This window comes from Chiloscyllium punctatum, chromosome 24 (assembly GCF_047496795.1).
Source record: "Chiloscyllium punctatum isolate Juve2018m chromosome 24, sChiPun1.3, whole genome shotgun sequence".
Taxonomy (NCBI): domain Eukaryota; kingdom Metazoa; phylum Chordata; class Chondrichthyes; order Orectolobiformes; family Hemiscylliidae; genus Chiloscyllium; species Chiloscyllium punctatum.
The window spans coordinates 79,195,188-79,207,694 of NC_092762.1; positions in this window are offsets into that span (position 1 = coordinate 79,195,188).

Here is a 12,507-nt window from a genome sequence, read left to right on the forward strand (position 1 = left end):
AAGAATTTCTTCTTCGTATAAAGAGTTATGATGATTTGGAATGCACTATCTGAAAGCTGATTTGAGAGTAACACTCAATAAGGAATTAGATAAAAACTAAAAACAAATTGCAGGGCGATGGCAACCAGCACAACTATGTTGGTCTGAATAGCCTGTGCTATATAACTGTATGACCAGAGAGACAAGTTTGAATTTTCTTCTCGTGAGTATTTTTTATTATGATTCATTCAGAGAATGGAGATGTCACTGAGTGCGGCAGTATTAACTGACAATCCCTAATTACATTTGAGAAGGTGGTAGTGAGCTGCTTTCTTGAACCGCTGTTAGTTAGGGAAAGTCAAGATTTTCTCCTGGCAAAAATAAAGGAACAGTGATATATTTCCATGTCAGTGTAGTCACTGGCTTTAAGGGGAACTTGCAGGTGGTGGAGACTGCATACACCCACTGCCCTTGTCCCTCTAGATGGTAGTGCCCACGGTGTTTTGAGCAGTGCATTGTCGTACTCCTAGCTGAAATCTTAGCTCCTCAGCTCAGCAACAATGTGATCATTGAATTGTATATTCCATATCCTCTGCATGAAAGAGATCTAATTTCTTCTGGCAGTACATAGGCCTATGTGTTGACCGTTCAATATAGTGGCAAAATCTAGCAATAACCATTTCTCACCTTTTCCAATTCTGTTCTGTTATGCATCTTCGAATGTGGTTTCACCACAGCTGGCCATGGCCTCCGCTCCCTTTCCTGAGCTATAGAAATTGCTCTCTAAATGTCCCCACATCTCTACCTTCCTTTAATACCCACCGTAAACCCTGCCTCTTTGATCAAGCCTTTTGGTCATCTATCCTAATACCTTCTAATGTTAGCCTTGTGTCCAATTTTGCTTGATAACATTTCCGGGAATTGACTTTGATTGTTTTACGACTTTAGAAATTGCATAAACATGTATTACTGTTGCAATTCAAGTGTCAGAGAAAGACTTTTTGTGATTGTGTTAACTACTTGGACAATCATTGTTCACAGTTGAATTTCAAGCCTGTTATTTTAAGTAAAACACTATTTATATGATGATATTATAGGTACAAGCAGTACATAGCATTATGTCTGACCAGCCTTCCAAACAAAATGCTAGATCTTATTCTTGTCAGTTATCTCATGACCAGCCAGCAACTCCCTCAAAGGGAAGGTGAACAGTAAAGAGTCTCTTCATATATTGGCCGTGAGATGCAGTGGGGGAATTGGCACAGATTCAATCAGCTGTGGCAGACTTACTGATTTGATATCAATGCCAGGCGCATCTTTGGTGGAAATGCTAAAAATTAACCCAGCTGCCCGGCTAATTGTTGGGGCAGGAGGAAGGGCCATGAATAGAAATCAGTGCCATTCCTGACTGGGGAGTCCTCCCCTAAACCCCCCAGCACAGTGGTCCCCGATCCTCAATCACAGTACAATAGGACCCTTACAGCCCCAAACCTGGGGATTTTGGGCCCTGATTACCACCGTTCCCAATCCTAGCACTCCATTCTAAATGCATCATCCTTGTTTTGTGCCCCTCCACATTTCTGTAATCTCTTCCTGGCAACTTTCTGAGCTCACTGCGTTTTGGCCTATTGAAGATTCCTGGTTTTATTTGGTCCACCATTAGTGACAGTCTCTTCAGTTGCCCAGGTCTTACACGCTGAAATTCCCACACTGTAACTTGACCAGCTTACTTACCTTCTTATAGATGTTGTTCAAACATTTGATCAGTTGTCCTAATTTTTCCTCAGGCAAGATGTCAAACATCACTTGAGAATACTCCTCGAATTCCTTTGGTATTCAAACAGCAAGAGATAAACGGTCCATTAATCAGTTTTGCTGATGTTGTTTCAGAAGTAAGTGTAATAGAATCATAGAGGTCTACAGTACAGAAAAAGGCCCTTTGTATGTTGTACTCTATTCCAAATATAAGGTCCTTCTAGTCTTCAGATAAACTAAACATTACTAAATGGTAAGGTTCACTTTATACCTTTTAAAAGAAACCCACCTTGTTTCCCTTTCACCAGGATACCCACCTGTTATTGGAATATGTCTCCCCAGAAGTTGGCAGCTCGTCAATATCGTGGAAGGTGTGGCCAATAGGTCATTCATAAGTACGGACAGTTCCAGGTCTTTGACTTGAGCACTTGGCAGCCAGTTGAAACCCACCAACTCCCTCCATTGTTTCTTTCCACCAACCCCAGCAACCTTTATCAACCTTTACACATTTCATTAGGATCACATGGTAACAATCAGCAGCTGAAGGCTCCAGGGGAAAAATCGGCCAGAGTCATCGTGACTCATTGTAAGAACATGGTGACTGATTGATCTGTTGCATGAAGTTTAAATCTCTTGTGGTTTTTGCACACACGTCACAAGTTTACAGTGTGGTCATCTGTGAATGATGTTTGAGGTATACCTTTCTTCAGAACTGTTTAGTCTACATAATTCTGTCAAACTGAATGTAATTATCTTTTCTATCTCATGAGTGCATTTGGAGTAAACAATTAGATTCATTTCCTAACAACTGTATGCATGTGTGTTGGTAATGGAATTATTTCAAAAGACTCTCCACTTCTGTAAGCTTCACCAATCTTGCATCTCTCCAAGATATCTGTGTTCCTCCAATTCAAGCTTCTGCCACTGTGGCCAGACCCTGAGTGACCTGGATTCTACAGTCTAGAATGTCCTCCTTAAAACTATTTTCACCTTCACCACTTGCTTTTCCCTTGCGATGTTCCTCAAAATCTACATCTTAGTCCACCTCTCATTCCTCTGGTGTCAAAGTTTGTTTGACACTTCTGTGGGGTGCTTTAGAATATTTTGCTATTCATAACATACATAAATGCAAGCTGTAGTTGGAAGGAAGGACGAAGGAAAGGATTGACATCTATAGCATTGTAATTGAGAGTGTGTTGCTGGAAAAGCACAGCAGGTCAAGCAGCACCAAAGGAGCAGGAGAGTCGATGTTTTGGGCTGGAGCCTTAGCCCATCACATGTATCAAAGCATCTCGGAATTCAAAGCTTGGATGGACTTTTGGGCATTGAGGATATTGATGGAAAAGGTGAAAGAGTGGAGTTAAAGTAGGAAATCTGTCATCATCTTATTGAATGGTGTTGCAGTGGCAATAGGTTACGCCCTGCTGCTCTGTCTTAAGTACATCATTTTCTTCTTACTTGAACAAATATGGCTGCCATTTTCTCCATAATGTGGAGGTGCTGGTGTTGAACTGGGATGGACAAAGTCAGAAGACAGATGACACCAGGTTATAGTCCAACAGGTTTATTTGAAATCGCAAGCTTTTGGAACGCTGCTCCTTTGTCAGGTGGACCGAAAGCTTACGATTACAAATAAGCCTGTTGGACTATAAAACCTGATGTTGTCAGACTTCTGACATTTTCCCCATAGAAACGACCTGAGGAATAGTTGAGATGAGTGGGAAGTTAATCTGCATTTTGGTGGCATTAACTAGAGAGAAGAAACATTGAGCACCCATGTAGAAGCCCCCTTTCACTGATTTAACATCTCCCCAAAAACCATTATGCAAATTAATATGATGCAGGGAGTGGAATGTCATGGGGAGAATAGGAAAATAGGAAATAGAGAGAGGCTATTTATCCTTTCAGTGTGTTTGACTGCAATGCAATGAAATGATAGCTGATTTATGACCTTGCTCCATCTACTCTTCTTCACTCACCATCTCTTGATACCTTTGGCTATAAGAAATACATCATTCTCAGATTTAAACATTAGCAATTTATCAAGCCTCAGTTGTCAATTATGGATGAGAGTTGCAAACTTTTGTTAATTCGTGTTGAAATATTCTCCAGTTTCACTCCTGAAGTGTCTGGATGTAATTTTTAGTCTATGCCCTCTCCCTTCCAGCTGAAGTAGCTTTTCTTTATCTACCTTCCTCCCTTTAATATTCTGAAAACATCAAATACCATTTGACCTTATACATTCGAGGGAACACAGCCATAGTTTTGGCAAGTTTGCCTTGTAGTTTTAACCCTTGGTTGTCCAAACATACACTGCATTCCCCCTGAGAATGAAACGTTATTGTGGATGTGCGGTGCCCAGAACTGCAACTCCAGATCTGTCTGAACCAAGGCTTTTACAGTGGAAAATATTGCAGATGGTGGAAATCTGAAACAAACACACAGAATGCTGGAGAAACTCAGCAGGTCTGGCAGCGTCTGTAGAGAAAGAAACAGAGTTATTGTTTCGAGTCAGTACAACTCTTAGAGTCGTAGAGTTGTACAGGACGGAAACAGATCCTTCGGTCCAATTTTGGGTGGCATGGTGGCTCAGTGGTTAGCATTATTGCCTCACAGTGCCAGGGACCCGTGGAGTTTGCACATTGTCCCTGTGTCTGCATTGGTTTCCTCTGGGTACTCCAGTTTCCTCTCACAATCCAAAGATGCGCAGGTTAGGTGAATTGTCCTTGTTAAATTGCCCGTAGCGTTCAGGGATGTTTAGGTTAGGTGCATTAGTCAGGGGTAAATGTAGGATAATAGAGCAGGGGAATGGGTCTGGGTGGGTTACTCTTCGGAGGGGTTGATGTAGACTAGTTAGGCCGAAGGGCCTGTTTCCACACTGTAGGATTCTATTCTATCCTTGGACATGCCAACCAAGTATCTTAAATAAATCTAGCATTGCCAGCATTTGGCCCATACCCCTCGAAACCCTCCCTATTCATTTATCGACCCACATGCCTTTTAAATGATGCAACTGTCCCAGCCTCCACTACCTCTTCTGGAAGCTCATTCCTTGCACGCACCATCCTCTGCATGAAAAAGTTCTTCAGAACTGGAGAGAAGGGCTTGTAGATAGCAAACGAAAAGCAAACACAGTTCTAAAGAGGAATCATACTGGACTCAAAATGTTAACTGTTTTTCTCGCCACAGATGCTGCCAGACCCGCTGAGTTTCTCCAACATTTTCTGTCTTTGTTTCGGGGCTTTTTACACAGCTAATGCATGACTTTTACCCCTTGTAGCGTGGCCCACTCGATATAATTGACAGCACTGCATTAGCAACGGTTAAATGCATTTTCAGAAACTTAGCACATGACCCAATTATAATTCCTCACATTGGCTGAATCTCTTGCAATGGATTATGTGACAATGCTGCACTTAATTGCAGCCCCAAATTCGCATTTGCTATGCATTCATAGCTGAATTATTCAGTGCAAATAACATGGAGTTACTTATTCTGATCAGAGCTCACAGTAATAGCTCCTACCTCAAAACCTGTTAGCTGACCTGACCTGTGTAACTGAAGATGCAGATCAGGTTTCCATCGCAAAACTTGAAGCACGATCCTCTGTGCAAAGGCAAAACCAAGTGCATGTGTTGAGCTGGTAATTTAATACCATACACCTCAGGCTTTGGAGCTCAGCTGGACAGCTGTGAGGATTAGCTTAATGGTCTTTAACTCTTTCAATAACCAGTTCCCCTTTCACAGCCACACACACACACATACTGCCTGTTCTTAACATTGGGGAATGATAAGCAATTCTTAAACTGCTCTGATAAAATTCTTTTTACATTCCGTTCAGCTGAACCACAAACTGCATTTTTTTCTCTTAATATCCTACTTCAAATAGTGTCCCTTTCTGCCAAAACAATGTCTTTCTTCCCTTCCACCCCTGCTATTCTCCACTTTCCCTGTATTAGCAAAGCCTTCCAGGAACAGGATTAGCAGAGTTTTTGTGCGGTTTATTGTGATATGCATTGCACAGGAAGGACCTTCAAGGTGGAGAAGGACATGGAAGATACAAAATGTAGGGAAACAGCTGGTGAAAAATGTCCAGATTACAGAGGAGGAAGTGCTGGATGTCTTGAAACACACAAAAGTGGATAAATCCCCAGGACCTGATCAGGTGTACCCAGAACTCTGGGAAGTTAGGGATGTGATTGCTAGGCCTCTTGCTGACATATTTGTATCATCAATAGTCACAGGTGAGGTGCCGGAAGACTGGAGGTTGGCAAACGTGATGCCACTGTTTAAGAAGTGTGTTAAGGACAAACCAGGGAACTATAGACCAGTGAGCCTGACATCGATGTTGGGCAAGTTGTTGGAGAGAATCCTGAGGGACAGGATGTTCATGTATTTGGAAAGACAAGGACTGATTCGGGATAGTCAATATGGCTTTGTGCGTAGGAAATCATGTCTCACAAACCCGATTGGGTTTTTTGAAGAAGTAACAAAGAGGATTGATGAGGGCAGAATGGTGGACATGATCTATATGGACCTCAGTAAGGTATTCGACAAGGTTCCCCATGGGTGACTGGTGAGCAAAGTTAGATCTCATGGAATAAAGGGAGAACTAGCCATTTGGATACAGAACTAGCTCAAAGGGAGAAGACAGAGGGTGGTGGTGGAGGGTTGTTTTTCAGACTGGAGGCCTGTGACCAGTGGAGTGCCACAAGGATCGGTGCTGGGCCCTCTACTTTTTGTCATTTACATAAATGATTTGGATGGGAGCATAAGTGGTACAGTTAGTAAGCTTGCAGATAACACCAAAATTGGAGGTGGAGTGGACAGCGAAGAGGGTTATCTCAGATCACAATGGGATCTTGATCAGATGGGCTAATGGGCTGAGAAGTGGCAGATGGAGTTTAATTTAGATAAATGTGAGATGCTACATTTTGGGAAAGCAAATCTTAGCAGGACTTATATACTTAATGGTAAGGTCCTAGGGAGTGTTGCTGAACAAAGAGACCTTGGAGAGCAGGTTCATAGCTCCTTGAAAGTGGAGCCGTAGGTAGATAGGATAGTGTAGAAGGCTTTATTGGTCAGAGTATTGAGTACTGGTGTTGGAAGATCATGTTGTGGCTGTACAAGACATTGGTTAGGCCACTGTTGGAATATTACGTGCAATTCTGGTCTCCTTCCTATCGGAATGATGTTGTGAAACCTGAAAGGGTTCAGAAAAGATTCACAAGGATGTTGCCTGGGTTGGAGCATTTGAGCTATAGGGAGAGGCTGAACAGGCTGGGGCTGTTTTCCCTGGAGTGTCAGAGGTTGAGGGGTGACCTTATAGAGGTTTATAAAATCATCAGGGGTGTCAATAGGATAAATAGACAAAGTCTTTTCCCTGGGGTCAGGGTGTCCAGAACTAGAGACCATAGGTTTAGGGTGAGAGGGGAAAGATATAAAAGAGACCTAAGGGGCAACTCTTCCACCCAGAGGGTGGTACGTGTATGGAATGAGCTGCCAGAGGAAGTAGTGGAGGCTGGTACAGTTGCAACATTTAAAAGGCATCCTAATGGGTATATGAATAGGAAAGGTTTGGAGGGATATGGGCCAGATGCTGGCAGGTGGGACTGGATTGGGTTGGGATATCTGGTCGGCATAGACAAGTTGGACCGAAGGGTCTGTTTCCATGCTGTACATCTCTATGACACTATGGCCCTAACAGAAATATTCAAAGTGATCCCAAACTAAACTAGTCCCACCTGCCTGCTCCTGGCCCATTACACTCCAACCATTTCTTATTCATGTACTTAAGAAAGTATTTTTTAAACATTGTAATTGTACACACATTCATCACTTCCTCCTGAAATTCATTGCACATGTGAACCACTCTCTGTGTAAAAAAAATGGCCTCTCATGTCTTTTTAAAATCTCCCTCCGCTTACCTTAAAAATGTGTTCTCCTAGCCTTGAAATCTCCCATCCTAGGAAAAGAATACCTACCATCAAACTTAACCATACCTCTCATTATTTTATAAACTTCCATCAGGTCACCTCTAACCTCTTACGTCCCAGCCTTTCTTTATAACTCAAACCTCCCACACCCGGCAACATCCTGGTAAACCTCCTCTGAACCCTCTCCAGTTCTTAACAGTTTCAGGTGCTCACACTCGTGACGGAAATGTTAGCTTATATTTTATACTACTGGGGTTATCAAAGTTGAAATAGTCAGTAGGATAATAGAATTAAATATTATTTAAATGGGGAAAGACTGCAGAAAGTTGCAGTACAGAGGGATCTGAGTGTTCTAGAGTAGGAATCATAGAAATATCTTGGAACCAAGTCCAGCAGTACTCGGGAATGCAAATGGAATGTTGTTGTTAATTTCAATGAGAAGACAGTATAAACATAGGGAGGTCTTGCTAAAACTGTACAAGGCACGAGACAACACACCGTGAACAATTTGATTCCCTTATTCAAGGATAATCATTGAATCCCTACTGTATGGAAGCAGGCCATTCAGCCCATCAAGTCTACACCGACCTCTGAAGAGCAGCCCACCCAGAGCCACCTCCCTAAAGCCCTGAATTTCCCATGGCCAAACCACCTAACCTATACCTTTGGATTGTGGGAGGAAACCAGAGCATCCAGAGGAAACCCACACAGACACAGGGAGAAGGTGCAAATGCCACACAGATAGTCGCCCGAGGGTAGAACTGAACCCAGGCTCCATGAGACAGCAATGCTAACCACTGACCTACTATGTCACCACTGGCATTAGAAGCAATCCGACAATGGTTCGTTAGGTTCTTCCCAAGAATGGGAGGATTTTATAATGAGGGAGAGGTTGCTTATGCTCACTGGAGTTTAGAAGAATGAGAGGCAACCTTATTGCTAAGTATAAGTTTCTTAGGAAGCTTCACAGGGGGATTGTTTCTTCTTGATAGGTCATTCAGCCTGATCTCTATTATCTGTTCTATATTTTTCTACCTCTGACCCACTTTCCCATAATCCAATCACTCACCATTTATGTCTACTCCATTGGGCACCTTGTCCTTTTTTAGCCCATCTACTGGCCCTCTGCCTTCGTCAAGTGTTGCTGCTGGACAGGAAGTGTTGCTTCTAGACAGGAAGTGAAGTACCTCTTCAAACTCATGTACCTTTCCACAAACACCTTCAGCAATTTGTACAGTCTTTGCTCCTGACTGACATAGGATGGAGGAGGGGGAAGGGAGCTACCCAATTAAAACAGAAATAGGAGGAATATTTTCTCTCCGAGGGTGATGAATCTGTGAAATTCTTTATCACAGAAGGCTGTCAAATATGAGTCATTGAGTACCGTACATTCAAGATTAAGATAGACACATTTCTAATCATTAAAGGTTACGGGGATAAAACGGGATAGTTGAAGATTATCAGATCAGCCAAGATTGATTTGTGGAGTGAATTGCCTTTTTCTGCACCTATTGTCTAATGGACAAATGAAGAACAATTTATCCTCCTCTACCCTTTTCACCCAATGGCCCTGATTTTTTAAAAAAATTCACACATATATACAATTTTCTTTTGAATATTACTTCTGAATCACCTTCCTATGCCATGCATATCATAGGTTGAACAAATGCACTAATTAGGCAAAAGTGAGGACTGCAGATGTTGGAAACCAGAGAAACCATTCCTGATGAAGGGCTTTTGCCCGAAATGTCAATTTTCCTGCTCCTCAGATGCTGCCTGACCTGCTGCGCTTTTCCAGCACCACTCTGATCTAAAGAAATATACTAATTGTTTGTCTACCAATATGTTCATCCATAAACTGTAATTTCCTCATCATTATGACAAACTTGTGGGGTTTTTTTTAAATCATGGAGGCCAAGCAATATTTTAGAAAGGTCCTTTGTTCCCCCACACGGTGAATCAGAAACAAAGACTGCACAAATTATTCCGAGTGGTTGTGGAAAGATACATGAGTTTGGGAAAGGGGAGGTGGTGGTGCTTCACTTCCTGTCCAGCAGCAACACTTGAGGAAGGCAGAGGGCCAGTACATGGACTAAAAAAGCACATGGTGCTCCAGTGGAGTAGAGACAAATGGTGAGTGACTGAATTATAATAAAGTGGGTCAGCGGTAGAAAGACATAGAACAGGTAATAGTCAGATGTCAAGCTGAGCAAGATGACCCCAGATCCTGAGACCAGTTCTGCAAAAGGTTCCCCAAAAGGTAAAAGAAATTGAACTCCCAATTATCTGTTGAATCCCAAATTCTACATCGGTTTGTTTTCTTGCTGTGATGCTGGCCTGACCTACACTGGATAGGAAACATTGGGCAGGGCTTAACAGATGGTGGAACTTACTGCTGAGCACAAAGAACTAGCAGAGAGGCTTCCCCACTGAAATACAGCTATTTAAATCTCCAAGAAGTGTTACCTGACACCCCTTGCTTAGGAGGAAGACCCAGCTCACCAAGCTGTTTATTAAGCTGATCCCCAGACCCAGCAGCTCTGTAGCCCCAGCAGGACCAGTAGCCACTGTTGTATCAGGTAATGGTTCTGAAAGAGTTAATTTGTGAGCTCTGTTGAACTCGACCCAGCCTGACGTGGGACAGTCTCTGAGTGGCAGGTCAGTTGGACTCTGATGCACTCTCCTTATGAAGATCCAGGAGTGTTCTCTGTCTCTTTTAATGATAGTTCATACTCTGAATGTACTTGTAATGCAATCATATAATCATTCCAGTATGGAGGTAGGCCCATTGAGTTGACATCGACCCTCCAAAGAGAATCCCACCCAGACCCACCCGTCCTACCCCACAATTAGCATGGCCAATCCACCTAATCTGCTCATCTCTGGACTGTGGGAGGAAACCAGAGCACCCGGAGGAAACACACGCAGACACGGGGAGAATGTGCAAACTCCACATAGACAGTCACCCGAGGTTGGAATTGAACCTGGGTCCCTGGTGCTGTGAGTTAGCAATACTAACCTCTTGACACCAAGCAACCTATTATAAAAGATGAGAGCCTCTTCTGTTCAGCCTTATTTGTGGTCCATCCTCCATCACAGACTCCTACACAGCTCCACCAGTGGGTGGGCACCAGGTATCATACTGACTAAAACATGGCAGCAGCAACAATGATCGATACCTATTACCAGAGGTGAGATCCCAAGGCAGTGGTTTAGTTTGTCTTAATGGACAGTGCACACTCTGTGAGGTGGGGGGGAGGGGGGTTCAATGTGAACCGGAGGCCTTAAAGAAGGAATCGGGGCCCACTCTTAGAACAAGAACAAAGAAAATTTACAGCCCAGGAACAGACCCTTCAGCCCTCCAAACCTGAGCCGATCCAAATGTGCTGTCTAAACCTGTCGGTCAATTCTTAAGCATCTGTATCCCTCTGCTCCCCACCTACTCATGCATTTATCAAGACACATCTTAAATGAATCCACCGTGCCTGCCTCTACTACGTCTGCTGGCAACGCATTCCAAACCCCACCACCCTCTGTGTGAAGTACTTGCCGCGTGTATCCCCCTTAAACTTTCTACCTCTAACCTTGAAAGCGTGACCTCTTGTTATTGAATCCTTCACCTTGGGAAAAAGCTTGTCTCTATCCACCCTGTCTATACCTTTCATGATTTTAAAAACCTCAATCAGGTCCCCCCTCAATCTCCTTTTTTCTAATGAAAATAAACCCAACCTACTCAACCTCTCTTCATAGCTAGCACCTTCCATATCAGGCAACATTCTCGTAAACCTTCTCTGCACCCTCTCCAAAGCGTCTACATCCTTTTGGTAATGTGGCGACCAGAACTGTACACAGTATTCTAAATGCAGCCGAACCATTGTCTTCTACAATGTTAACATGACTTGCCAGCTCTTATACTCAATACCTCGTCCAATGAAGGCAAGCATACTATATACCTTCTTGACCACTCTATCCACCTGTGCAGCAACCTTCAGAGTACAATGGCCCTGCACTCCCAGATCTCTCTGCCCATCAACTTTTCCCAAGGCTCTTCCATTCATTGAATAATTTGCTCTAGAATTAGACTTGCCTAAATGCATCATCTCACATTTGTCTGGATTGAAAGCCATCTGCCACTTTTCCGCCCAACTCTTCAGTCTACCTATATTCTCCTGTATTCTCTGACAGTCCCTAATGCTTTCTGCTACTCCACTAATCTTCGTGTCATCTGTAAACTTGCTGATCATACCAACAGTGCCCTCTTCCAGATCATTTATGTATATCATAAACAACAGTGGCCCCAATACTGAACCCTGTGGAACACCACTGGTCACCTTTCTCCATTTCAAGAAACTCCCTTCAACTACTACTCTCTGTCTCCTGTTGCTCAACCAGTTCTTTATCCACCTAGCTAGAACACCCTGCACACCATATGATTTCATTTTCTCCATTAGTCTACCATGGGGAACCTTATCAAACACCTTAATAAAGTCCATGTCTATGACATTTCTTCATCTATCACTTCCTCGAAGATCTCTATTAAGTTGAAAGCAACAAGTTTGAGGTTGAGCAGGGTGCCTTGCTTTGTTCTCTGCTTTGTTCTCTACACATTTCTGTCCAATTTTCATCCATACAGGGGTGTGTAGGTTAGGTACATTAGTCAGGGGTAAATGTAGGGAATGGGTCTGGGTGGGATACTCTTCAGAGAGTTGGTGTGGATTTGTTGCTGAGGTCTCATCACCATCCTTACCCCGGACCCCTCCAGTCAACTTTAAAATTGAAGGCATGTAGGAAAGAACTCAGAAGTGATGATTATTTGCCTGCTGAGGGGTCTCGAATA